Source organism: Pinus tabuliformis, chromosome 7 (assembly GCF_031772625.1).
Source record: "Pinus tabuliformis cultivar Carrire ecotype Pingquan chromosome 7, CPIR1, whole genome shotgun sequence".
In the NCBI taxonomy this organism is placed as follows: domain Eukaryota; kingdom Viridiplantae; phylum Streptophyta; class Pinopsida; order Pinales; family Pinaceae; genus Pinus; species Pinus tabuliformis.
Genome location: NC_142293.1, coordinates 1,480,032,187 through 1,480,059,999, shown reverse-complemented (window position 1 = coordinate 1,480,059,999; position 27,813 = coordinate 1,480,032,187).

Here is a 27,813-nt window from a genome sequence, read left to right as displayed (position 1 = left end):
GTAACTATTTGATGAAGAAGAAAACTAATAACTTAAGCAACTAGAAGATCCTAATCTAATGAAGAAAAAGTCACTCACAAGCAGTTACTAATTGAGAGAAATCACCTAATGCTAATGCCCTGAATTTCTCAACAATTTTCGTATGAAAAATATCCTAAAAATACCTATGTGTCCTTTTTGCTAAAAAAGTAACTTCTCCTTGCGATGATTATGTAATAGGGTATTAGGGTCACATTTTGAAAGTACTGGTGATGCTTCTAGCAGAAAATAATCAACCAAGGTATAGAGAGGTCTCAGTGCTTCCCACACCTCAACTTACAGTGAAATATGCCCTGAAATTCAGTCACTAAGGTTACCTTTGTCCCATAAGGGCAGTCGAGTCTGGAGTTTCTTGGTAGTCAACCAACAATCTGGAACCCTAGATGAGTCAAGTAGCCTCATAGAGATCCCCATGCATTGAGACCTAAGCCTAACCCCATTTGAATTGGGTTTCTAGTGTACCTAGGTTTTTTACCATGGGACGATGAAGGATTTTAAGCACCCTATAAGACAAATTTTATGTTTAAAAAAATAAAAATGACCAAGGATGACTTGTGAGATGCCTACCCACATGGTCCTAACTTGAACTATAAAATCTTTTGTGACCCTTTTGGGGAATATAATTTGTTCAAGTGTTAGTGTTGTTTTTAAAGAGCCTATTCTCTTAAGTGTGAAAAATGTAAGCTTCAAAGAAACTAAGTATCAAGATTACAAACAATGAATACCCTTGATACAAAGTTTAGATGAGCTTAGTGTGTGAGGTACAAGTGTGTGCAAGTGAACTTGTGAGCATACAAGAGTGTGAAATAATATGGATATACTTCTTTCCTCATTACACTATGTGAGTATATATGGAGGTGGAAACTGAGTTCTTTGAGAAAGCTTTCACATGCAAACCCAGGATTGTCACAAGGATGTAAGGGAAGTATGGGATACTCCCTTTCTTACTAACACCTGGTCCTAGTCTCGATAATAGAATTTGGAAATTTCCAAGCTTTGGCTAGTAAAAAAGATGTGTGGATTAGGGTCACTTACTTTCCCCTAGTTAAACTATGTGAGTTGTAATTCTCAAAGAAAAAATAAGCAATTACCTTTTTAATAATGGTTAGAAAAGTAATTAAACAACCTATCTAAACTTTTAAAAAATACAGGAGTGTAGGAAATTCATTAGATGTTTCCAAAACACCTAGGAAAGAGAAGTTACAATGAATTTTTAATCTTTCTATGAATCATGTGGGTTATTCTATGCACAGACGCATGACTTGTGCATCTGCTTGTGGGAAAATTCACATGACCGACTCAAAAAATTGATTTGTGGTAATTTTCAAGCCGAGAACATATTTGAGTGGGACCTAAAAAATTCTTGTGAAATTATGGATGCAGAAAACAATGAAAATGCAAAGAGAGAGGACCTGCAACACAACCAATTAAATCAAAGAAAGCCACAAAGTGGAGACACCATTTTGTATTTTGTGTTTTGTTGACTAAGGGTCCCAAAACACCTTTCCTTTAAGTTTGGTTGTCACCTACAAAGAGCATAGAAAAAATTGGATGATGTTAGTGCTTAAACAAGAACCAACAAAGCATGGAATGTGATAAGAACAATGCATGAGCAAGATTAAACTAAAATTAAAGCAAAGAACATAAAACAAGCTTAATGAAACATAAACATGTCAATAAAGATATACGAACGAAATCTCGTTTATTGACTAATGGTTGTAGAAGAGCTACAAATAAGATACCAATACACTTGAAGAGAGTTGCTTGAGAAATGGTGCTCAAGAGTTTTCAACAAGGATCTTGTTTCTTCAATCTCCTTTGAAAACTCACTCTCTCTCAAAGAGACAAAGAGAACTATCAATGGTGATGGAACTCTCTCAATAATGAAATGCAAGATTTCTTTTGAGAAATTTTGTCAGCATATCAATGCACACTTATTCTTCTTCTTGGTCTTCTAATGCCTTGTTTATATAGAATTTGAAGTCCTCTTTCCCTCCTTTGGCTCATTTATGAGAAAATGACTTGAGAGAAGGACAAGATGATTCCTTTGAGGGTTGAAGATCTCCAATTCAGCTTGAAATAGATTGTCCTTGGGTAGTACTTTTCAGGGAATTCCAACTCAAATCATGTGGCATCATCCCAGACTGCTGACTGGACTTGGGAAATCTAGGCAGCTATCGAAGAAATAGCCACGTGGTATTGAATTTCTACCTTTGGATAGCCCAAGATAATTGATTTTTTTAAATGAGGCATCAGAAAACCTTTAACTTTTTTATTTTTATGATGTCTCTAGCTGGAAAAGCTTCACCTGTACATGATGTTGTCTAACTCTGGGTGTCATCTCACCTGTACAAGTGTGTGTATGATTTTTCCATATTGCTATATGTAAATACATGTATATAAATTAATATAAAATAAACTTTATATTAAAATATACATATTAAAATTGATAAAGCTTTATTATTAATAAACGACATAATTTACTTAAATTTCAAATAAAAAATAAAAAATAACTTTATATGCAAATATATATTACAATAATATTATATATTATAATTATAAATAATAATTTGTAAATATATTATTAATTATATAAATAATAAAATCATATTATCATAACCCTCTCTCCCCTAAAAACCTACATATAAACCTCATGCCAAATATATATATATATATATATATATATATAGATGGAGAAGTATTTTTACGTCGTAAGGCGTTCCCCTCTGAAATCAACTCCCCCAACTGCTTTTCTGTCATAATCTTGATCATGAGATCCATTGTTAGATAATTAAATGTTTTTCCACCATTAGATGCTACTAACTGTCAAGTTCACTAAATATTGATTTGCACTATTATAACCATAGTCCCATTTGCAATTCTTTCAACTCTGTTTGGTGGCTCCCCTAGGTGCATCTAACCCTAAGCCTGTTCATTACGAGGAATATCTGGTTTGGTGGCTCCACTGTGTGCATCTAACCCTAGGCCTATTCATTACTAGGAACAACTCGGTTTGGTGGTTCCGCTAGGTGCAACAACTTGATTTGGTGGCTCCACTGAGTGCATTTAACCCTAAGGTTGTTCCTTAACAGGAACAACTCGATTGTTCGATGCCAAGCTCTGTGAAACCGCTCTGCAAAACTCTAACTCAGCTAGGGTTGCCTCCTGGGTGGCTAGTTCTTGCCTCTTTGCCACGACGTTGCAATGAACTGGTCTCTATGTCTTGCCTATCCACTACTACTACCATCTGCTACCTGAATATGCTACTACCAACTGCTATCCGAATAGCATCCAGAATCCGGTTTCACAGGGTGTGATTAAGCCTAATTTTCGTTGATGGGTTAGCTTAGCCATTTACACATTAGGTATCTAAATTTTTTTTGTTGTTTTCTGGCTAATTATTTGTTTCTTGTCCTGCTTGCAAGCCCTGAGGTTTTTCTGCAATTTAAGGGCTTCCAGCACCGAGGAAGGCACTTGAATCCTTCGGTACAGGTAATGTGTTCCGAACCCTTTAAGATTCGCCAAAAGGTCCTCGAGTTAGCTTCGTTTCAGACCTGTGTCCAGGTGCAAAGTTATTTCCATGTTCAACGGGAATTGCCGAGGGCAATTATAGTTATGGACAACATGGCGGCAGAGGGATACCCATGAATAAGGTGCAATTAAGAATGAAGTTCGAAATCGTACGAGTATTTGCGTTGTTCTACAACCTATGGCTACTCGCCCATTTCCTTTTTTTCAAATACCTGTCTCTGGAACACCGTTGAGTTGGGTTGCAGACTCACAAGCCCCACAATCTTCAAATTATGTAAGATTTCTCAAAATCCAGACAAAATTGTGGTCTCGCTCAACCATGACCATTAATTATACATCACCCTTATGCATTTTGGAAGAAAGTGTTTAATATTTGTTATTTATGACCTGAAATTTATTCAGATTGAGATTGAGTTGTTTACCTGCATTGCCACATGATGTGCGACACAAAAATAAATTCTAACAACCCGCATGGTGAGACTCTACTCTACCTTCTTTTGGGCTCATTTTTATTAAAATAAAAATACCTACCTCTATATAATTTGGTTCAAAAAAAAATTACAATCATTGAGCTTCATCTTCTTCTTTGCTCTCAGTGTTAATTATAATTATAATGGATGAGCACGAGGAGGTCCCTGAATTAATCGAGTTTACTAATGATTTAAACTACAAAATACTGGTGTGGATTCCAGTGGAATTTATTTGTAGATTTTGCAGTGTATGCAAGGAGCGGAATGCTCTCCTTTCATCAACCAAATTCATAAGTAAATGGGGAGAAGCTCCCCCCAAAAGTATGCCATGGCTAGTTCTACAAAATGGCCAATCCAAAATGCCTAATTGTTTACTTTTCTACTTCTTCACCCAGAGATGGAAGACGAGTTCTTCCATCTCCCTTTCCTTCCTAAAAGAAAAGGAAATACATAATGTTTGGCATGGATCTACAACACGGTTGTTCTTGGTGGGAAAATTTCCAAGATTCGTTGTTTCCAATCCTCACACAAGAACGTTCTTAAAACTCCCCCCAGTCTCATCCATATGGTCGGTTGGAGGCATAGGCATCATCGACAATTGAGAGGCATACAAAGTGGTGACCGTGGGCTGACCGTGTCATCAGAAAGGCAACATAGTGGAAATATATGATTCCACTGACAGGTCAGGGTGTATTGCATGAACCATGCTTGAGGATTTGTGGGTAGTGTGGGCACATATGGGAATGACTTTGCTTTTTTTGTGATGGTTCTTTCTATTGTTTGACTATCATCAGTGGCTGGTGGGGCATAATGGGTTTCAACATCAGAAATGGGACTTCTATTTCTGCACCCTTGCTAGAGCTGGCCAAGAAAAAACACATGTTCCCTTACCTACTCACCTATGGGTTGCGGGTTCTAGTTACAAGTGGGAAGGTCAAAGATGGAGAGGGGCTTTTGCAGGAGGTTATTATATGGGAGTTTCAAAAGGTGAAGGTAGACTCCTCTATTTCTTCATCCTCATGCTGGAAAGAGGTTGCCAAAATGCCTCCATCCTTATGTGAGGATGTTAACAGGACATTGTATAATATTCACAGCTCTATGGATTTCTCATTTATGAGTTGCATAGGAGTTGGGGATCGTGCCTGATTTATCCTCAACGGATGTATGAGGGTGATGGAGGTGGTATTTTACAGCTTAAGTGAAAAGACATGGAGTTGGCTCCCCAACTGTCATTTAGATAACGAAGGGTATGTGAGAGTCATGGCATTTGGCCCTAGGCCTGACATGAAGGTTGGGTGAAGCATCTTATGCATGTCTGTTTATCTCTGTGCTCTCTTTTTCTTTGTTTTTGGTTATCTGTAAGATTTCTCTTGTACATGGTTGAATAGATGCAACAACATGTATTTTTCTTTGTTTTTGGTTATTTGTGAGATTGCTCTTGTACAAGGTTGAATAGATGCAACAACAGATCTTGTAACCTATGGGTATGGATTTATAGAAATATTTAAATGTTTAAGAAATGAATTTAACGTTTGACCATTCTTAGTAATCCAATGATACAGTGTTGATAGAATCTGGAAAATGGTTAAGGGGAAGCCATGACAGAATCTTGAAAGTGGTTAAGACTAAGGCATAATTCTTTTGGGAACTTAAATTATTTCCCATTCCCAAATTATAATGATAATATATATATATATATATATATATATATATTGTTGTGTGCCAGAGGAATATGATAGTTCACCTCACAGGTAGCTATTAGTGAACTTCTAGGTTTACCCCGTCACAACCAGAAGGATTTGGATTTCTCTGTTTTCTCAAAACTCACATTAACTCCATAAAAAATTATCATGATAATATCTTTACTATTATCATATCTTTGAAATATTAAGACCTGTGTTGGAACTTTCTCCCTTGGCTCATTGGGCTTGATTTGATCGAGTAATAAAAATACACAAAACTTGTTGGCATTTGCCATTTTGGCCACTTGAACTAAGTAGCTAAGAATATTGTTGTCTCTCTAAGTTTTCACACTCCGATTTTTCGATAGAAACAATGGAAACATCTAACATGTATCTTAAATTGCGAGATGTGTAATTGATTAGTTTATGGCTTATTGGACTCACCCACATGGATCTTAATTTTAATCGTGAAACTACTTGTAATTGCTTATTCAAAACATAAAACTCAATGCAAGAAATCCACTAACATACACAATGTAGAAATAAAGATTTATTTTAGAATGTTATATGGAACTAATGTTAATTGAATGCTATATGGAACTAGTGCTAATGATCGTTGGAAGCAATGCTAACTGATCACTGGAAGTAGAAAAATTTAATGTACCCTGGAAAATCAACATGGTTTGAGGGCAGAGTTGAAGATCTAAGAACAATGAACATGGTTCAAAGCAGGGTTGAAGATCTAAGAATAATTTGAAGTTAACGAAAGACAAGGCTAGTCTGGGATTTAAGTGAATTGTCTTCAAGTCCCTAAAGGCACTTGAATCTGTGACCTATTCAGTGGCCTATCTAGCTCTAAGATATGTGAGGTTTTGAGAATTGTTGTCTCTACAAAGCTCTCTATATAGTCCGCATTGAATCCAAGGCTATATTACAAATGTTAATACCTTGTACTGATGATCCAATATGGATCCAGAATCTGTGATCCATCTTGATAAAGTATGCAAGCAAGTTTTGTGACTCTTTTATATAAGATCTCTGCGAACTGAGTGTCTCCTTTATTGCAAGCCTTCTATAGCATCTAATTTATGCGATTCCTAAGGCACACAACTCTTGTAGATTGGTGCAACATTCTAAGGATCATATTCCTGAGTTGCAAGGTATCAAAATTATATGTGTGCACTGTGGAATAACATGAACGTTAACGCCATAATCTATAAGGAATGATGCGAAGTTGAGGATCTATGTGAATAAAGAAGCTGGAAAGAAGGACCATGATCCTAGTTCTCTGATCCGAATTTCTTTGTTGTAAGGTCCTAGCTCCATTTGGCATTATATCTTTTTATCTTAAGTCGAGTTTGGTAGCAATTCATGCATTATATCTCTTTAATACTCACTCGAACATTCTAAGGAGTAATAACTCTAGATGAAGGCCAAAGCTATCATGAAATGTGAATCTCTATGGAAATATCCATGATCCAAATTGAAGAAGAAAGGCCTCTGTTCTCCTTTTGTGACTTGACTAAACTCCTTTGAAAGGTTTAATTCGATTTCTTTCTAAGTCTCTATGGCAATACAAGCCTCTATGGCAATGCGAATTATATCCAGGTATGCGATTATCTATGGCCAGGAACAAATGGTTAGTTCGTGAGAATTTAGTGCTTCTAGTCAGTTAGAGCCTCCTAAATCCACTGATGTTTCTCTTGAAAAGGCACCTTCTGTTACAACTCAATCTGAACTGACAACTTCAACGACAACAACCACACATGAAAGACAACTCATAGAAGCCTCGTCTTTCACCAAGTCCTCCGAACAAGTATCTGTTTCAAATGCTACAACATACAAAATAGATAATCCAAATATTTCTGAAGATAAAAGGCTCCAACTCAATCCTCATTGCCCAAAATTCCCTATGTTTCAACTAATGGACCAGGCCCAAATGGGAAAATAGTCAGTGGATTCTTGTACAGCTATAGCAGAGATGAGGTTAGTATAGTTTGTGTGTGTTGTGGCACATTCTTGTCACCTGCAAAGTTTGTGCAACATTCAAGTTGTACAGATCTTTCACATCCTGAAAGGCACATTGTTATCAATCCATCCCCATCTTCAAATGAAGACAACCCTGAAATGAAAAGTTATCCAAATAAAATATTGGATGTATACCTAAAAAACATTTCCCTGAAGGATTATCTCTATGTCACTTAACCCAGAAAATGTTTTTGAAATTGAGTGACTAGACATCCAATTTGGAAGCACTTCTCTTCTTCTCATAGAGTATAATTTTTCTTCTAGACCTGGCAATCCCAAGATTAGGATTCGCATGGCCATATCTACATGTTGGATTTTCCATTGCTCCTAGCAAGGGAGTTGATTCTAAAGTGTACATGACAATTGTAACAAAATGACATGAAAATTTTCTTTTAAATTTTGTTGAATGCAACTAATTTTGTTGGATTCATAGTTCTCAAACTATTGTTCACTACATATCATCTTTCTAAACATTTTTAGCCATCACACTTCAGATCTTAAAAGTAAACTAGTACAAATTGGATTGCTATGCTAAGACATATATATCTTTCACATCCTAACAAATAATATATACAACAACCATGTACTGGATTGATAGGTTGATTTTAAAGTGTACACGGCATTTGTAACAAAATGATATGAAAGTCTTTCAAAAAAACCACATAGTAAATAAATATACATAATAGATGAATATATCTTTTAATTTAACGATTATATTTTCCAACAACGACACTCAAAACCACATAGTAAATAAATATACATAATAGAGGAATATATGTTTTTCTTATGAGTATTATGTATTTTGAGTATTGATTGGTCTATATTGATGAATTTTAATGGACTACCCTTCCTAGAACTCACCATATACAGAATTCTCACAGTTAACTCATGTAAGTGTATAAAGACTTCTTAAGAAAAGGAACACATCATTATTGCTCCAAAATTCTCCGTAAAGCCAACTTTTCATTTCTGTCATCAATTGAGAGTACCTATTTCTTGAGTCTTTGGTGTCTTCTAAAAACATAGTCTTCAAATCTATCATTTTATTAGATTCCCTAAGTTCTCTTAAATCTTCCATTATCAGGGAACTGCAACCATAGATTTTTATTATTTGAAGTATTTTCAAATCGAAATAACTCTTTGGAAATACCTTCAATGCTGAGAATTCTACTATGATGAACTTTTCAAGTACTGAAATTTCTCCTTCCTTTACAATTGGAAACTCTTCTAATTCATGCAACCCAACAATTGAAAATATCTTCAATAAAGAAAATGCCTCCTTGTCAACGAATTCCCGAGGAAACTTCTTTAATCTAGAGCATTCAATTATTTCTAATCGCTAGAGACTGTTGAACTTATGCAGAGGTGAAATTTCTTCCAACATATTACACTTGTATAATATAAGACTAGTCATATTCTGAAAATGACAAACACTATTTTCCATTCTGACCAAGTCAGGGCACTCCATAAACAGTTTTCTCAGTTTTGACATATTATTCATGTCACTCGGCAGAGATCTCACCTTTGTGAGCTCTAACATGAGGGTGTTCATTTCAATCATATTCCCTAATGTGACTTCCCTAATAACACGCCCATTGTTTGTTAAATGGAGCCTGGTGAGTTTCTTTAAGTTGGCCAGATTGCTAATGCTGACCACTTTTTTCCATTTCTTAGGCTCACCTTTTTCCCATAGATTGGTGCATCCATACATTGTCAAACCTTGCAAAGAGGTGAGCCTTTATATGCTGCAAGGTAGATACTGCAAATGACCACATTTATCCATGGCTAGATGCCTTAAAGATTTCAAATTATGATGGCTGGACAGTAATTCCGTGATTCTAGAGCGGCTCAGATCAAGGATCTCCAGGTTTCCAAGATTTGTAGGAGATGCAGGTAGAAAGTTGATTGGCATACCTGATAAAAAGAAGCATATTAGTTGTTTCAAACACCCCACACTCTCTGGTAATGTCTGCACTGACGTGCCACTCAAATCTAGAACCTTAAGAGAGACCATACTCCCAATAACCCTTTTGGGATTTTTTGTTAAACATTTGTTACCATCTATTAACAATGAACATAGTTCTGGGACTCTCGTTGACTCAGGGAGCCAACGCAGTTCGTTACTACTCAACAAAATCTGATTGCATCCGAAACATTCATTTTCATTCAACATGCTCAAATCCTGACCCACACGGTAAAAGAAAGTTTCTTCGGCCTCGGAAACACGGATTCCCAATCGCACTGGTGGTTGTGTATCCTGAAGAAGACCGCACCCAACAATGCTTCTCACGATGGGTTTAATCAAACAACAATCTGCCAAAAGGTTGAGATAAACTCCTCCCACTGCAAATGGGTTGTAGCCACGTTGATGGCGATCTTTTCTTGCAAGCAGCCCTTCTCCCATCCACAATGGAATCACATGGTTGGCATGAATAAATTGGTCTAATCTATGCTTTATCTTCTATCTTTGAATGCAATTTTTTTTATTAATTCTTATTTTCAATGACCATTTACATTTATTCCTTACGGTGTTTTTTTTGCAACATCTGATACAAATGCTAGTTTAATCTATGTTATGAACCCACAACAAGAAATGTGTGATGTGCAAATTCGTTAAATTAGCTTGCAAAATCCAATGAATGATTTTCCCGCCAATTCAACCATCGAATGTGAAATCTAAGGTGATTTGAAGTTTTGTATAAATAACTTTGACCTCGTGATTAAAATCCAAATTTTAATATCGTAAACAAACATTTGTAGCATGTAAATGCGTTACAAAACTGAATTATGCCACAAATCCTTAAGAAAAAACTCTTTTGCACTACTGTAAACTGTCATTCGAGAGGGGATTTTTTTTGTATATCTAGGCTTAAAATTGGGGATTGTCTTTCTGGGATTTGAACTCTGCTACTCATGCAGACTTTACATTATTGTAGATACGTCCTCTGTTCACAGAGATGGGACTCTAGGGAGCATTGTTTGAAGGATACTGCGTGATATGCGGATTGATGGACAAAGTTGAAAATTATAAGATTTTCTTTGTATTTTAATTTAAATATTATTATTTAATTTTAATACATTAAAATTTCAATGTTAATTTTATATCTGCATGTTGACCCATGTAAATGTATACTATTGCCTTTTCATGTAAAATCATGTTTCAATTATGAATTGATTTAACATATATTACAGGTTTATTTTTCTTCAATATTTAAATAGAGGATCGACACTAAATAATATTGATTACTATAATTATTTTTGAAATTCAATATTAATCATAAATTGCACGTTAAATTCTTATTATTTTTAAAATCATTTGCACCTGTTCGATAGAAATTGCTTTCTATCTACTAGGTTATGATAGTATTTTATTTATTTTATGTTTTATTAGCTAGAATTAAATAAAGATCTAGTTTTAATTTATTTTTAACAAAAGTCTCTTTATGTAGGGGCAAGCATCTTTGGGCCTAGTTGAGCCCTCATTTAAGCTCACCCAAAAGACTTTTTCTTTCAATCGACCACATAAGACTAATATTTTATTTTTCCTGTTAATACCATCAAATATTATTATACATAAGTAGGTAAAAGCTAGATTTAGAGATAGTTTATGCATTTAGGTTACTTTACATTAAAATATGCATTTAGTTTTGGTTAGTTTTAGGTAAAAACAACTAGGCTCATAACTGGTTGAAGTCACGAGATCAAACATAATAGAGTCTAATTGGAAACTTAACCAGCGTAGATCCATCTAACTCTGGATCTATCATGCACTGAGAGAGATCAAATCCTTGGAGCTGCAATTATTTCCTCGAATTCTACCCTCTAAAAAGAAAGTGTGCACTTAAAGGGATTTGATCCCCCTTGACCCATGATAAATTAGAAGGTAGATGGATCTAAGCTGGTATTGAATTTAATATTGTATTAATCCAAAATTATTAAATATAATAATTTTTTTTTTCTCGTTAAAACTATACTATTCTATTATATACAGGAACAGGAAAAACATTTACAGTCACTGAGTCATTTTGCCAAAGGCCACGGATGGCACTTTGGACTGAAAGTTATCAGATAGAGCAGCCCACGCAGGGGCACCGCGACTAAGCAAAACCGCCCACGCAGGGGCTTTAAACCACAGAAGTGCTACCAGTTCAAAAATTAACAACCCGCGCAGGGGCTCAAAAAAACCTTCATCAAGATCCCACGCAGGGGCATCAAAAAAACCTTCATCAAGATCCCTTTCGAACCAAACAAACATAGCAAGAACATACAGTAGGCCAACATAACAAACACAGAAAATCAAAGAAGGACCTGAGCAGCGCCTGAGCGAGTGATGCTGAGCGAATGGACGGCTAATCGTCCGGCTTCTCCTCGACGATCCTGCACCAGCCATATTCTTCCATTTCCTCTGCCGTAGGAAAAGCATCCAAGTCGTTCTTGTCCCCCGAGGGTGAAAACGCTGCCTGAGTCTGAGGTGGGTTGGCGGCATGCTCTGGAGCAGCCTCTGGCGTCTTCTCGACGTCCTTTGAGCTCCCTGCCTGGTGCAACCCCTTGCTGGGGTGTTCCTCACCCTCGTCTTGAGGTTCTTCAAGGAAGAGGACCGAGACGTGGGCGTTGATACGAGATTTTTCCTGGGAGCTGCTGAAGGAGAAGATGGCAGTACCAAAAGCAGGCAGAGGTGCCGAGTCAGAATCTAGGCTTCTGGAGTCCATGAATTGGCTTGATTGGAGGGGGTTGGCTTCAACAATTCGATGGCAAAGGCATCGACAGCAGTGGGATTGGGGATTTTCAGTTGAAGGACGAGAAGACCCACCTCAGCCAGAGCCTCGACGGCTGAGCAGGCGCTGTCGAGGCTTGACCATCTTTGCAAAAATACCAGGGGGATAGAACAAAGCAGAATAGGAGGAATTGGAGGAATTGAAACGCCACCCAACCAACCTTTCAAACTTGATACAGCGTTCAACTGACAGAGGGATGGCGAGAGCTGTTGCTCCGTAAACCATAGACCAGGCAGGAGCCTGAACACCAAACACCAGATTCTGAGCGTGAACCAGCACATTACAATCCACCCCATCACCTTTCTTAAACTCTTCATCGCCTCCTCGAACCCTGTACGCCATAACTGCTCGCTGCAGTCGCACCTGAACCCCGGACAGAGCATTGAATTGTCGTCCATGAGAACCCACACTTATATTCCTTGGCGGCGTTTCGCATTGAATGCCTGTCTTAGGCTTGAGGCAGCACATGGCTTCCATGTGGCTCCTCACTTCTATCCGTAGTGTCACCCGCATCCGGGGAAATATAATAATATTAATATTATAAGATATTAACATTAACATTAATGTTATATTTAATAATAAAAATAATATTAATATTAGATTTAATGATGATTTTTACATGGCATGATATAAAAAAGATTAAAATTACATCAAATTAATATTTCCAAATGTTACAATATTAACCTGGAAATATTTATGTCTTAAATATTTTAATACATCTATAAGATATGGTTTTTCCTTTTAAAGATCCATGTTACAAATATTTAATTAAAAGAAATATTAAAAGATTTTGAGCAGGATTTTTTATTTTTGTGTTGAATTCTATTGCAGTTTTTTTTATCTATATGATTATTTTCATTTTCGTTTTGTGCTAACATTATTTTTTATTATTAGTATTATTTTATTGGAGACATGACATACTTACACATCACCCTCATTCTAGGTTGTAGAATTCACCTCTTGATGCACCCACGTGATTTCCTTAATATTGAACATGGTCAATTTTGGCCATCAACATAACCATAGAAGATATTTTGGTACTCGGGAACAATTTTCCTTTGAGGATATGATATTTTGAATTTTTTGATGTCTTTTTCTTGGAGGGAGATAAGGTTTCTATTGATTTCTTGATTTAGTCTCTTTGGTTGCTCGAAATGTTGTTATAAGCTTTCCTTTGCTACTATTGAGTTATATTTCTTTATTTTTTTCTTCATTGCTATCACTGATTTTTAGTAGTTTTTCTTATTGTTTTGTTTTCATTTTCTTATCTTTGCTACTATTGAATTTGACTATCGTTGTCCTTAATTTCTTTTCTTCCATTTAATTTTCTTTTTTATTGTTGATTGTAATTATTTACTTGAATTCCATTGATATTACATTCTTTGACTGCTTTAATGAAATTGATTGTTTCTTTGTCTTCAAGATTGTTGGTGTTTGTCTTTCCTTCATAACCCAAGACATTCTTGATGAGGGGATACCATTGAACTCTAAGAATTTCATCTAACTTTTCAAATCCTTTAACATACTTTAACTTTTAGTTCATATGAGCCTTGGTTTTCTCTAATTCCTTTCTAAGGGAGACTATCTCTTCCTCCAATTTTTCACATTACTTTCCTTTCTCTTTCAGTTGTTGTAATTATTAATTTAGCAACTCAGTGACAAATTCCAACCATGGGGATAGATTCCTCTTTTTTAAGGGATCAATTTTGATTATTGAAGTGCTAAATTTGGGCAAGGGAAAGTGTATTTTTGAATTGAATCCCACAATGTCACATTTGATCAGGGCGGCCCTAATAGGAAAATGGAAACCCTTGTAAGCCTATAAATAGAAGTGACCTCAAACACATTTGGACATCACCAAGCATATTCTCCTTCTCTTATTCATTGATTGGTTTACACAGGTCTGAGGTTGGGTCAAGAAATTTGGTTCGTATAGGTCTAAGATTACAGAGTCTAAAGCTCGCATGTGTGTAAGGGTTTTGGTTTCCAACCGCAGGATTGACATAGGAATTTTTTTGCTATAACCATAGGTAGGAAGGCTCATCCATGTGGTTGGAATCTCTCAATCACACGCACACCTCTTCCTCCGTGTGGTTGGGCTCTAGGATTGCAACTTGAAATTTGACCGTATTTGACCGAAGGCAAGACAAGTTAACTATGATATGGATTGATGTTGGGAACATATTTTTGAATATTGCTGGGTTAATTTTGTTGGATTATTTTTGTATTAGCTCATTATACTCTCTGTTGAACATTTTATGACAATCTAATAGAAGAAGAATTGCAAAGGGTTTCCTCGTAGTGGGTTTTCCCTTGGTCATTGACCGAAATTCTAGTGTCACTTATTGATGCGTTGATTGTCTCCTTTTTCATTGTATTTACTGCTCTATCTTCAATTACTGTAAATTGGAAATCTTAATTATTAATGAAATATTTCTAATTGAAGAATTGAATTGGGCTAAAGTAATTGAAACGATATAGAACAACCTAAAATTTAACATGGTTTCAGAGCTAAGGTGAAGGAAAAGCCCAAAAGGAGACAAGATTTGAAGCAATCATCTTTGGAAAGTTGAAGGAGCATATCTAGTCACGTCAAGATGTCTTCCTCTTTCTTCAAGTAACATGAGAAGTTGGGTGACTCTTCTTATAACTTTGTTGCATGGAAAATAAGTTGGAGAACATAGCTGATAATAATGATGTTTTGGAATTCATTCAAAGAAAATTACCTGAGCTTCTAGAGAATGCTTTTGTTGCTGTCAAGAACAAGCACATGAAAGGTGAGTTAAAAGCAAAGAAAATTATAGTTGATGGTTTAGAAGATAATTTAGTTGCATATGTTGGAAATTTGAGGAAGTATAAGGACATGTATGATAAGATAGTTGGCATGTATGAAGTCAATTATTTGAATGAAATCCTCTCCTTCAAAAATCAACTCAAAGATATGAAGATTAATAAGGGAGAGTCTATGCAATCCTATATTATGAGGATATCTCGTCGTAGAGATCAATTACAAAGAGTTGTGGAAACTAAGCCAAATAGGGAATTGGTGATTGTATCTCTTAGAGGTCTCCCTTCCATTTGGGAACCCTTCATTACTATTATAAGCATCAACAATAGCTTCTTGTCATTTGATGAAATTTTTTGAAATATCAATCAAGAAGAATCGAGGATGATATCAAGAGGTAGGTTTCAAAAGCATCAATAAGGAGAGCCTGCTGCATTTTTCATTCAAAACAAGAAGAAGAAAGAAAAAGGAGGTCCATCAAATTCAAGGAATCCTCCTCCTCGAAGATAAAAAGAACGAATTATATAGGGAATCATCACACATTGAATGTTTCAATTATCACAAGAAAGGTCATTATGCTCGAGATTTTCCTGAAAAGAACAAAGGTCAACGCTACAACACTAGAAGAAATAGGTATGATGATCAAAGAAGAAGAGGTGACTGAAGGAAGCATCACAATGGAAGAGATGAAAGAAGAATAAGAGATGATTTAAGTGATCAAGAAGAAGATAATCATCCTCAAAAGAAGTTGAGGTACTCCAAGTATGAAAGTAATGTTGGCAATCAATCTGAATATATTATTATTTCTTCTCACACTAGTTCCTCTCCTCCAGATTCGTAGGATAGTTGGTTGGTTGATAGTGGGGCCAGTCAAAATTTCTCTTGGTATAAGGAAGTTCTCTCTAATTTGACAGAGAGGGAGTCAAATTTGAAAATTATTCTTAGAGACAACTCAACTCATCCTGTTAAAGGCTTTGGGTCTATCAAATTTCATTTGAATTCAAGGTAATCTGCTTTTCTCCATGAAGTGATGTATGTACCAGGATTGAAGAAGAATTTGATATCAATATCCACTTTGTAAGACAAAGGGATGAGGGGTTCCTTCATTAAGGGAAAGATTCTTACTTGGCCCATTGGATCCCCCATGAGAGATGCATTTACATTGGGATTGAGATTTGAAGGACTCTATAGAGTCACTGGTAGACCACTTCTATCATTGCTCTATGATACTAATCATCTAATTAATTTATGGCATCAAAGATTGGCCCATCTAAATTATGATGCTCTTCCAAAATTGAAGAAATTTCTCTCTCGTATTCCGAATGTTCAAGCCCAACATGATGGAGTATGTCCAGGTTGTACCAGTGGAAAGAAGACAAGGGGACTATTCCCCTCTAGCAAGAGCAAGACAAAAGACATCCTCCAACTCATTCATTCCAACATATGTGGTCTAATTCCCATGCATTCTATTGGTGGCCATTTCTATTACACCACCTTCATTAATGATTTATCAAGAAAGACATGAATATATTATTTGAAGCACAATGTTGAAGCCTTCGAAATATTCAAGAAGATCAAGCCTTTGTCTAAAAATCAAACAGGGAATAAAATTAAGATCTTCAGGTCTGACAATGGTGGATAGTACATTTTGAATGAGTTCATTTATTTTTGTAAGAAGGAAGGTATCAAGAAAGAGATGATTGTGCCCTATAATCGTGAACAAAATGGAGTAGCTGAAAGAAAGAACATGTCTCTTGTAGAAGATACTCGTTCCATTCTCCATGCTCAAAAGTTGTCGAATTTCCTTTGGGGAGAAGCAACAAATGTTGTTGTATATGTTCAAAACAGGGTGCCTCATTAAGAATTGGACAACAATACCCTCGAAGAAGTGTTCACAGTGTCAAGAATGATGTTGGGTATCTTCGTATATTTTGATTCCCTATATGTTTCCATGTGTCGAAGGAAAAAAGAAAAAAGTTGGAAGCCTCAAGAAGAAAATGTACGTTTGTTGGATATTGTGAAAATTTTAAAGTATTTATAATATATATTCCTGGTCAAAGGAAGGTGAAAATTAGCAAGGATGTAACATTTAATGAATATTTTTCCCTTGGGAAAGTAAGGGACCTTCCTCCAACTCCTCCTCCTGAGAAGAAGAATGATGATATGGATAATTTAGACAGTCCTTTCATACCTAAATCTGAGAGAGACATTGTTGATGGTCCCATGGAGCCAATATACCCCTTAGATCCTCCTCCATGTGATACTCCTTCCAAGAAGAGGCCAATTTAGCTTCATGACACATTACAGGATGACAAGAGACATGTTCCCATTCAAAGATCATTTATAGAAAGAAAGAAGCCATGCAGGTACCAGGGATATGTTGTAGCTATGAGCATTATGATTCAATTCGAACCTCCCACCTTTGAAGAAGCTTGAAAGAACAAGTTTGGAAATATTTTATGCCAGAAGAATATGAATCAATTATGAAGAATGATGTATGGGATGGTGTGCCAAGATCGAAGGGGATATGGAGACTTCAAAATGGCTATTCAAGGTCAAGCATGGAGTTGATCGAAGCATTGAGAAATACAAGGCAAGGTTCGTAGCCTAATTGTTCTCCCAGATAGAGGGAGGATATTATGATGAAATATTTTCACTTGTGGTTCGATATATAACCATTTGTTCGATAGTTTCTCTTGTCACAAGTAAATGGTGGAGACTTCATTAGATGGACGCAAAGACAACATTCCTTCATGGCATGTTACATGAAGAAGTGTAAGTTGAGAAGTTAGATGGAATTGAAGTATATGACCAAAAGACACATGTTTGCAAGTTGAAGAAGGCATTTTATGGTTTGAAGCAAGCCCACAGAGCATAGTATGCCCACATAAATAGTTATTTGGTGAAGCTGGGATTCACAAGAAGAAATGTTGATCCCAACCTCTACTTCAAGGTAGTCCAAGGTATGTCGTTGATTTTGGTTTTATATGTTGACGATCTATTCTTGATAGGTAGTGAGCCCTTGATGATAGAGTTTAAGAGGGAGTTAGCCTCTAAATTCGAAATGAAGGACCTTGGACTCATGCACTACTTTCTAGGCCTTGAGGTGTGGAAAAGGTCTAGTGATATTTTCCTTTCACAAGGAAAATATGTCATGAAGTTGCTGGAGAGATTTGGAAGGACAGAATGCAAGTCCCTACCCACACCAATGGAAATGAATTTCAAGAAGTTATGAAGAGAAGCTGCAGGACCCGATTGTTAGAAATCTGAAAGAGAGATAGAGATTGTATACACAACACAAATCACACTCATTGTTTTTTATTGATCTCAAGGGTTAAATATATAGTATCTAGATCACTGACAATGAAACATCTAGATAACTATTACAACTCACACATAGGAAACTAACTACTTCTAGATTGACACCTAAGGACTCACAATGATAACTCACACATTACATGGAAGCATTACTTCCAACACGCTACCTGAATGCTTACATGTAGAAAATATAAAAAACCCACATTACAACAATAAGTAAATATTTGTCAAATTTTTCTGATATGGTCATCATCAACACCCACATCCACTCTGGAATCTCGTAAACACCGCTCTTTCACCACCACATCTTCTAGTTGTCACTTTACCTCCATTGAAAACGTAACTGCCTCTGACCATCATTGATGAACTTGAAGAATTAACGCTTTTCAACATCCCGGAGTGCAACGGGTAAGTCTCGATACCGAACTATCCTAGGGAACTGGCACCATCTATGAATCCATGACCCTCCACAGCCTTCATCAGTTATCTAGGATAGCATTTTGGATACAAAATGTCTTAGTAGACAATTCTACAATTTGACCTTATAAAATAACCTATACTAACACTCCTGGAGCATGATGGGTCACACCAAATTTACCTTATTAAGAACTACCAGTGAATAATGCACCCGGAGCACGATGAGTCACATTAGTCTATGGAATAGCTGGCCTATTCTTTGTGGTTCTACATTTTTATCTTCTTTTTGCATAGAAATAATTTTACAACCCACACCATAAACATCAACAAGATTTCACAATTGTTATTGTTATTATTATTATTTAATTATAATCACAATACCCAAACCTAAAAACTCTTGCTTTGCCTCCTTATAATATACCAAACTCCTTATATTATAGAAAAAAACCATGCCAATATTAAAATAAGGTTTTCACAAATCAAACTAATAAAGGCAACAAATTCATGCGGCTATCCACGAGGGATTATTTCATGAGAATAGAAAGTAGGTATCCCAAATCGATATAGACAAGAGAATTCTTTCTTAGACCATCGAGACCTTGATGGGGATAAATGGAATAGGAAAAATGATCATTCGAGTCGAGGCTAGTGATGGCACTGAGGGCAGATCAGTTCTTAATTAATGGGTGAATCCTGAGCCTCTATCTCTCTTCAACAGATTCATTCAAGCTACTTCAATTCACTCTCAACTCTACTCAAGGATGCAAGGGAAGGTGCAAAACCGTAAGAATTTGCAAAGGCACAGCCCGTAGCAATGGCGGATAAATACCTCATTCTAGATGTTTTTAGGTGACAACACTTTAGGATAACAAGCATGTTCAAGAAGTATGCAACCATGATCGATCGTGTTTTCACAGGTAGCAATATCAAATCTGTTCAACAATATCTTAAAAAAAAATGCTCCACAGAAGTCGGTACGAAAATTTCCATATATGCCGAAAACATTGCAAAAATTATCAAATTGGGCTAAGAAATTAGCAAAAGTAGCCTAAATCAAAACCACAGCAAAACTTCCCACTTGACCTGCAATGTATAGTTCCATAGAGGGAAAATTGAGAATGATTGGCTATGTGGAACTCCTCACGCAAAAATTTCCATTCCAAGAAAACAATGATTTCACACTTTGGTTCCTTCTCACAATCATGCCCAACAACTTTGCTTGGACTCAAGATCTATATACATGAATAAATCTACACACAAGAAATAAATCTACACACAGAAATATTGAAATCAAACACTCAATTAATTTATTTAGATAGGATCAATAAACTAAAGGCTCTCTCACATATTTGTGACCCTCTAGTGAAGGAGTCAGGCCAGGACATGCTTTGATACCATGTTATAAATCTAAAAGAGAGTTATAGATTGTACACACAACACAAATCACACTCGTTGTTTTTTATTGATCTAAAGGGTTACATATTTATAGTATCTAGATCACTGACAACGACACATCTAGATAACTATACAACTCACACATACGAAACTGACTACTTCTAGATTGACACCTAGGGACTCACAATGAAAGCTCACACATTACATGGAAGCATTACTTCCAACACCTATTTGGTGAATCTATCCGAGTATAGATAGTTGATTGGGGCTCTCATGTTCTTAGTGAACACCCATCTGGACATATGCTATGAAATGAACACGTTGAATCAATTCATGACTAAGCTTCTACATGCACATTGGATTGTTACCAAACACATTTTGAGATATTTGCATGGGACGATCACCCTTGTTTTGAGATATTTTGTTAGACATGTTCAACTTCATGGATATACCGATGCTGACTAGGCAGCAAATGTTATCAACATGAAGAGTATATCTCGATTTTGTTTTAGTCTTGGATCTGCCATGATATCTTAGATGAGCAAGAAGCGGAAGTCTATAGCATTGAGTACCATTAAGGCAAAGGACATTGTCACTAGCATGGATAGTTCTAAATTAGTTTGGTTGAGGAAGCTTTTTGGAGAGCTATTTGAGCAGGTTCTATACACTACAGTGATATATTGTGACAACAAGAGTGGGATTCCTCTAGTAGAGAAGCTCGTATTTCATGACATGTCCAAGAACATAGAGATCTAATATCATTTCATTTGAGACATGTTGCAGAGATGGGTAGTTTGACTCCATCATATATTGACAGATGAGTAGATTGCAAATATTCTCACTTGAAGGCTTTGCCTAAAGGGAAGTTCCTGGTCTTCAGAGAAAAAATTGGACTGGTGTGTGACCCCTCTTGATAAGGGGAACCACTAGTCAACAACACTGAGTGAATCTTCTCCCCTGTCTGAGCTCCCGGGGTGAGGAATTGAGATGGAGGGCTCCTGGGGTTGAGGGATATTTGGATAATAGGGTATCACCCCCATTTGTTACCCATAGGGTCGAAGATGTTGCTCCCCTATATTGGTCTTTGCAAAGTATACCCAAGTTGGAATCATACCCACAAGTTGGGATTGTTGGTAATACCTCTCCTCTTTTGGCCAACAGGTTGAGAGAGTGCTTGGAGGTGTGTTTCCCAAGTTGATTTTGATGCATGTATTCTACCACATGACTCTTGCGGGTAATTATTGGGAATATCAAGGAGAAATAGGATGGTTGAGATATTATAGGGTGGAAGATGTTTGCTCCCCTATGTGATGGCATGAGGTGAGAATGTCCCATAGGACCTTCCTCATTATCTTGAGAGGGTGGTATATAATGCTCCTCGATGATTCTTCTTCTTTAGATTCATTAATGTTTCAATAGATTGAGTTGAGCAAAGATGGAACATGATATGATAACATGATACAAATGATTATTATATGATGCAGTTAGAATTTCTCCCTAGCTAACAGGGAGTGTTAATTTGGTAGCTCAGTGACAAATTCCAACCATGGGGCTATATTCCTATTTTTGAGAAGACTATTTTGACTATTAAAGTGCTCAATATAGACAAGGTAAAGTGTATTTTTGAATTGAAGCCCATAATGTCACATTTGATTAGGTTGGCCCTAACATGAAAATGGACATCCTTGGAAGCCTATAAACACTAGTGACCTCAAACACATTTGGACATCACCAAGTATATTATTCTTCTCTTATTCATTGATTTTTTTTCACAGATCTGAGGCTAGGTTAAGAAATTTGGTTCACACAGGTCCAAGATTATAAGGTACAAAGTTCGCACTTATGTTAAGGTTTTGGTTTGCAGCCATAGGCTTGACATAGGAAATTTCTAGCTATAATCATAGGTAGGCAGGCTCATCCATGTAGTTGGAAGCTCTCAAATTCACGCACACCTCTTCCTCTGTGCAATTGGGCTCTAGGGTTGCAAATTGACATTTGACAATAGTTGACTAAAGGCAAGACAAGTTGACTCTGACCTGGATTGATGTTGGGAGCATATTTCTCAATTTTGTTGGGTTAATATTGTTGGATGATTTTTGTGTTGGCTCATTGTAGTCTTTGCTAAGCATTTTATGACAATCTAATTGAAGAAGAATTGCAAAGGGTTTCCCCATAGTGGTTTTTCCTTGGTTATTGACCAGAATTTTGGTGTCTCTTATTTATTTTTGGATTGTCTCCTTTGTCATTGTATTTATTGTTCTATCTTCAATTAATATTAATTAAAAACATTGGAAATATTAATTATTGATGAAATATTTCTAATTGAAGAATCGAATTAGGCTAAAGTAATTGAAACATCATAGAATAGTCTGAAATTTAATAGTAATAGAATGTCTTCAATCATTTTTTCTTCCTACAACTCTACTTTTAGAATAAGAAGCGACAAATATTCAAATTTGTGCTCTAATTTTCCATACTTAATCGATAGCTCTAAATAACTCTTTTTGTTTCTTATTCTTTTTCCTAAGTCTATTGATTTATTCTAAGACATTGATTAATTCACCTTCCAAATCTAGTACCGTGTCTTCTTCACCTATCTCATATTCATCTTTCCCTTCATCTTAGGTTTCTATGTCCATGAGCATGAAATCTCTCATTCTATATTCATTAGAAGGATGATAATCCTAATCTTCTGAGGAGTTGTTGTCCTCTTGGGTGTCGAAGCTCTTCTTCTTGAAGTTTTCCTTCTTGAATCTCCTATACTTACTCTCTTCTTTTTTGTCATGTTCATTATATTCCATTTTGTATGGGAATTTGGATGGATAATGACCTACATTTCCATAATTAAAGCACTTGAAAGGAAACTTACCTTTGTATTTGTCAGATCTTCTCTTCAAACTTCTAAAAAACTTGGCTTCTTTTTCATCTGAGTCACAGCTTGAGAATTCTTGATCATTTTTAGTCTTCTTATATACTTTAAAGTTTTCTTCCCTTGTTGTAGATCTTCCTTTTGTGATTCTCATTTCATAGGTAGTTAATGTCCATCTAGTTGATCTATTGTTAATTTGTTGAGGTTTTACATATCCTAAATAGTTGATACTTTGGCACTGAATCTAGCAATAAAATATCTCAACACCTTTTGAACTATTGTGGAATCATTCACATTTTCATCTAGACCTCTCATGGTGTTAACTATTTCATCAACATGAAGGATTTTTTTAAGTCCTCATCCTCATTCATCTTTAATAATTCAAATTTCATTATGTAAAGTTGGAGTTTGGCTTTCTTTACCTTACTATGACCTTCGTAACTATTCTTCAACATGTCGCATATCTCTTAGGTTGTCGTGCAATGCATAACTTAAACAAATTTAGATTCATACAATCTACTTATGATTGCATTCATTAATTTAGAATTAAAATAAAAATCGATCTGGTCATTGATATCAACTAATCCAAGTGGATTTTCATAGCCATTCAACACTACATCCCAAAGATTTACACCAAGGACATTAGGTAAGTCCATTCTTGCTTTCCAAAAGGTATAGTTCATTCTATTGAATAAAGTATCTTTGTCAGTAAGACTACCATCTTGGCTAGCCATATTTCGGATTAGATCTACCTTCTAGTGGTTAGACAACCACTGAAGGAACTTGGTTATGATACCAATTATTGGCTAAAACCAGAAAAATACTGAGAGGGAAGGTGAATCAATACTTTATAGCTTTCAACAATTATTTAGCTAATTAAAACCATTCAACAATACATCAAAGCATCAAACACATAAAGTTTGAAAACAAGATATTCACATGGAAATCCATGCAGGAGAAAACCACATATATTCTTTTAATTTTTTATGTAAACGCTAGCATCAACATATATTTACATCAGATTATGTAGGCATCAACCTAAATGAGGCTTCAACCCCCTTTTCTATGGAAGAACCCATTTTCTAGAAGCACGAACTCCCACTAGTTTGCAAAAACCAAACTACTTATATAAGTTTTTACATATTCACTCCATCTCACAAACTACCATAATACAACATTTCTTTTCGCTTTCGAAATAATGAGAACATGAGCCATTTCAGGTTCGTGTCATTTGATTTCTAGATTTATATCCACAGACCTCAAAAATTTTCGATGTTAAAAAATCCATTTTTAAATGCATTGCCTTCTTGAAATGTCAAATTTATCAGCCTTGATTATCATGCTCCTTGAAGCATATGATCGAGATCCATAATTGACAGCTTAAACCCCATAGGATCTTAGCCTTGGACTATTGTAGACTACTCAATGGTTAAACCACCAACACCTTTCAAGGTGCACCAATACTTTTGATTATAATCGACAACCAAAATGCCACTTCACCCCCCTCTCTCTTATCCGAGTTTTAATGAGAGGCCAGGGATCAATAATTTGTCGTATATGCAACTTAATCAACCCTCACCTTTTTAGTGCATTCTAATCCATCTCTTATATTCATCAGATCTAATGACATGGACCTCACTTCAAGGACCCCCTTCCTTTTCAATCTTTAAGAATGAGGGGCGGGGTCTGAAGTCAGTTGTCGTATGTGCCTATGCAATGTGGTGTCATGGAAGATAATTCAACCCACTTCTTATCACTGTCACTACTTGGTGGCTTATGGATGGTTGCCTATGCCATGTCCTTGTCATTACCACATCACAACCTACCAAATGTCACTGCCACATCACTCAGGAAAAGGTCCTTTTAGCCACCCAAAAATCCCAAATCCACTAGCCATGTGTCGTCATCTTAGGGTGCCACATCACTGCCATCACCATGTGTATCTACCAACCATATCCCTGTCATCACCATCTTCCACGTGTGTAGGCATGTGAATTTTCGTCCATTTCATTGTGTGTACAATGTTTAGATTAGGCGATCTAATAACAATCAAGGTGTTGAGTTCATATCCCCTTATCACTACGAGTTGTGATTGTTGGCCTTGCAATCCCACCGCATGTTAGTCATTTTTTTGTGTGTGTACACCATTTTAACCAAGCAGCGTGATAAGTACCTAGGTGCTTTCCAAGCTCCTTGTGAGTCGTGACCATGAGATGTGACCAACTGCCTTGTTGCCCCATCCCCCATCGACCATCGAGGTATTCCTCTTGAGATTGTGCCTTCTGATTTTGAATCCTATGGGGGGCCTATGCTGGAACCATGACCAGTTGGAACCTTACTTGACTTAATATACTTCAAACTAAGTTTTCTCTTCATTTTGAGAGAGTTAGGCTAAGTTCCATATATCACTAGAAATATCTCTAAGAGGGCTATCCAACCAAGCATTTTTCATTTTTTTTTGAATCACTTACTTGCATGCAAAATGCCTTCAAATATAGGCTAATCAATAATCAACCAAGTCATAATAAACTAGCACATTGATAATAGAAACAACTAAGATATCAATAACAACATAAGAATCATGCATGAAAACTCAACATGCTCCCCCTAAACTTGATATGAATTGGCATCAATAACTAGACTTCGACATCAATGAAAACAAACTGCTAACATACTCAACAAGGAGCCATCTTCCATGCTCAACATATGAGCTATGTAATTAAGTAGTGATTAAACAATAACATGTGCCAATGTATATGCCATCAAATTTTTTGGTTTTATCTTTCCAATAATATAATTCTTCAAAACTCGCAACACTATTTTAATAAGGAAATAATGATGAATGAAATGAAAATACACATGCACACAAAAATTAATCAATAGCACAAATATTTTTTCATATAATCAAGAATTTCATAATTTACAAGGTTGTGTTTCAAAATGACAGTGGGAATAGTGTGATCCAAATGGATCCTAGAAAATCCTCTAAGTCTTCAAAATCTTCTAAATGTTCAAAACTGTCGCCTAAGAAAAACCTTTAAAGAAAGCAGATAACACTATCAGGAGGCAGAAACATAGAGAAATCATTGAAAAATAGGGTATCGGTGGTTTAAAGCAACATTGAATCGGAGCCTTCAGATCTAGCCAATCAACGGTCCAGATCCGATCAACAAATCGCAGTCGGAAGTGGCAAAGGGTGGCTATCGGTGGAGACCACAAAGAATACGTGACATCGATCAGCGGGGTCAACAACGACTGTCGATCAAGCGCGCAGATCGACGGCCCAAGTTGCATCGCAATATTGCTATCGACAAATACAAAGGAGCATTTATAATGGCTGAGGTATGTGCGATGTGCGAATGCGATCAATCGCATCGCACCATTGCATCAGAATATTTCAATGGAGCGGGGGCCGATAATAACCATGACCGCGAAGGCCAGACTCGAAAGGGTTTGTGAATAAAGATATATAATGTTTCAAATCCGCATAAAGCCAATTTTGCGATATCTTAATATATTTTTAGAATAGGCCCATATGCTGGCTACCACTTGTCCAGGCTGAGGAGAGAGAAAACCACCCTTATCGGGAGGTTAACCCCCGTACGAAAGGGCCACCCAAAATGAACCACAACCATTGAATCTGGATCTCCCAGATCAACAGTGGAGATGTGATGTTGATATACAAGCGGATCCAATAGGAGTTATAAGGTGAATTCATAATGTTTCAAGTCCGATAAACAACAATTTGGTGGAGTTTCACAGTTTCGAATGTATTTCTCTGTGTAAACAGAGAACGATGATTTCAAAGGATTTCAAAGGCCCGATGACCCATTACGTTACAGTACAGGTGGCCACCATCCCTGAAAGCATTTAGCAATGATTGCTAACACTCAGAGGGGGATCTCAATGGACAAAGGTCGAGAAGCTAGAGAGCCCGAGAAGGTGAAATGAAGAGACAATGCCGATTGGTTTTAAAGCCACATATTGATAGCAAATAGAGCAGGCAGTGCTGAGATAGAGCAAAGACAAAGACAAAGAGTGATAGAGAGAGTTTGTGTACTCAGAGAGGCTTGAGGGGTTCAAGCAAAACTCTTGTTGTTGTATCTGTTGTGTGTTGAGATTCAAATTGAGCTCACACTCTTGTAAAACTCTGCTTCTGAAGACATAATAGAGAGGCCACCACTGAAGGCTGGACTAGGAGATGTAGCCCAGGAGTTTTGGTTGAACTCCATATTAAACTTGATGTGTTTATGTGTGTTGTCTATTATGTTTCTTTAACTACTTCATTGTCTATGTATTTCAAAATCTTATCAATCCATTGCACAAAGTAACATAGGCATATCCATGCACATGAGTCTGCAATACCTTAGTAATTGTCTAATATCTCATTATCAGATCAAGTGGTATCAAAGCTTTAGGTTTGCTAAGGTTAGAAAAGCTTGTGCTGGATTGTTGAATGCTAACTAGGTCAAAGCTCAAATTAGGAGAAGGAGAATTGGTTGAG